Here is a 2,412-nt window from a genome sequence, read left to right as displayed (position 1 = left end):
AAGAAACATGTATTTGAAGAGTCATTCATTTTATTTCCATTTCTTTCTCTTCTGTTAAAATCAAGTGAAATTAAATAAACAACTTTTGTGAAAAAATAGCTTCTATATTATGATTCCATAAGTTTAAAGACTTTCAATGTATTTATCTATCTATGCATCTCTCCTTCTACCTGTATCTCTCAAAGATGCCTGGTATGATATTTTGTAATTATTTCTACATTGTGTGGTTTGAGGTGAATTATTTTATGAATAATAAATACTAATTATTTTACTAATAGAAATGAGACCCCAAGTTAGAATTACTTAACTGAGCCCAATGAATTGATGCCCCACAGAAATTGTGAGGCAATAAAATGATTGTTGCTCTTTTAAACCACGAGATTTATCATGCAGCAATAGAGTATTTTGTTATCCACATTTAATCAATGAGAGCCTGGGGTATAGAAAGATTACATAGTTTCCCCAAGATCATGCAGCCAGAAAGGGGCAGAGGTGATTTTAATCCCGAGCTGAATGGGTCCAGAATGCCTGCTCCCAGCCAGTATCCTATACTGCCGATGCAGAGACCCAGCAGGAGGAAAAAGGGCTGCGTGGAGCAGAGGGGCTCGTTTCAGTTCTGGTTCACCACTGAACGCCCAGCTTTCATCCCCGAAGCACTGAGCTCCGAGTGCCCTGTGCTGGGAGGTCTGAGGGCAGCCAAAGGACCTCCACGTCATCCTCAAGGTCTTCTTTGCTAACGCTTTGGTGAACGTGTCCTTAAAGACAAAAGAGAGAATGAAACCTATTCAGTAAAATGTATAATCACGGCACACGTCTTAAACAGATTCAATAATAATCAGCACCAAATTAGACGAGGGTAATTACAGGTGGAGCAGGTCTTTTTCTGTCTTCAAGGTCATTTCTTCCCCAGGGAAGGATAATGGGGAACTAGCAGGAGCTGAGGGAAAGCCAAGGGAGCCGTGCCCCTGTTCAAAGCTGAAGCCTAAATTTGTCTGTAAAGAAGTCTGCACCACCTTCTGGTGGGTGCTGTCTGGAAAGGGAAGACCTTTGTGATGTCACAGGTCCCAGCAGCCTCAGCTGAAACACGGGACAGCAGAACTCAGGGTGGTGGCAGCGCCTGACCCAGAGCCCTCCTGTGCCATCGGGGAGTCACCTCGGGGGGAAACCCTGGGTGCTACTAAGGGCGTGTGCGCAAATTAAAAGAAAAACGAGCGGCTTCAAAATTAGATCTCTATCTTCTCTTTTGACTATGTGCAACAGAAAAAGATATTTATGATGAACACTGTTCTTGGGAAAACAGATTCCAGGGAAGAGCCTTTGCGAGGCTCAGGGAGGAAGGGGCAGAGGGGAGGGAAGGGGCCAAGTGCGGCAGAGCAGAGCTTGTGGAGAATCCTTGGAGGGGCAGCAGACCTAGCGCTGGGCAGCTTGGAGAGCACAGTTTGTTTCGTCTGTGCAAAGTTCAAGGTGACCCCTTCTGCCTTTCCTCCAGACCATCCATGCAGCACACTGCTGCTACGGAAGCTGGAACTTGGGGGGTGCAGACGTGTTATTTTTGTTGTGGTCAAAGTGGATGTGATAACACCCCGACTCTGACCTCATAGTGGGCTTGGGGCAAACAGAAGCTTCTCAGAGGACATCAGGCACCTTCACGGCCCACTGACAAGCAGAAGAATCGTTTGTGATTACCTAGACCAAATCCCACCTCAACGGTGCGGTTATTTGATGGCTGTTATCTTGATCAGGACCTGTTGAACAATATATCACTGTGTAAGTTTTTCATACTGAAATATAATTTTATAAGTGAAAAAAATGTGTTAAGAGTTATGATGATATTATAGAGAGTAACAATTGACATCATAACTAGAAATGACCGTACTTAAAAATTGCTGTTTTCCTGGAGATATGGTGCTTTCAAAAGAAGTGTGCAATGCAGTCCATTTACGTGTGAAAACATTTCCATTGCAGTCACTCTGACAACTTGCTGAAGCAAAAAGAAAATATTTTTGGTTGGTACTGTGTATGCAAGTGGTACACACAAATTCAGTAATGAGACAAGGATTTAGTGGGCATCCAGCATGAAAACTAAGAAGGCTGGTCCAGCTGCTGAAGGCACTTGAAACACAGACTTCTGAGCCCCATCCCCAGAGTTTCAGATCCAGTAAGTCTGGGTTGGGTGTGAGTCCCAACTTCCTAACAAGTATTCAGGTGATGCTGATGCTATTGGAGCCACACCTAAAAATCACTGGTGTAATAAAAAATATTTTTTCAGTTTCGAGTCAGTCAGTCCTGGATCCAAATACTTTCAGTAACATTTACTTGCCGATCACTTTGGATAAGCATCCTTTTCCTTATGCATAAAGTTAGGACAATTATACAGAGCTCTCAAGATGAGCGTAAGGATTCTATGAGATG

General features: G+C 43.5%; 1 long non-coding RNA gene across 1 annotated transcript; it reads right to left on the bottom strand.

The window, feature by feature from the left end:
• Window positions 1-401: 401 nt before the first annotated feature.
• LOC131279309 (uncharacterized) lies at window positions 402-1,020 on the bottom strand. Its single transcript, XR_009186696.2, has 2 exons — window positions 865-1,020; window positions 402-755 (listed from the first exon to the last, which is right to left on the bottom strand). It is a non-coding gene; the product is annotated as an uncharacterized lncRNA (long non-coding RNA).
• Window positions 1,021-2,412: the final 1,392 nt, after the last annotated feature.

Source organism: Dasypus novemcinctus, chromosome 7 (assembly GCF_030445035.2).
Source record: "Dasypus novemcinctus isolate mDasNov1 chromosome 7, mDasNov1.1.hap2, whole genome shotgun sequence".
In the NCBI taxonomy this organism is placed as follows: Eukaryota; Metazoa; Chordata; class Mammalia; order Cingulata; family Dasypodidae; genus Dasypus; species Dasypus novemcinctus.
Note: the sequence above shows the minus strand (reverse complement) of the source record. Positions and strands in the feature narration are given on the sequence as shown.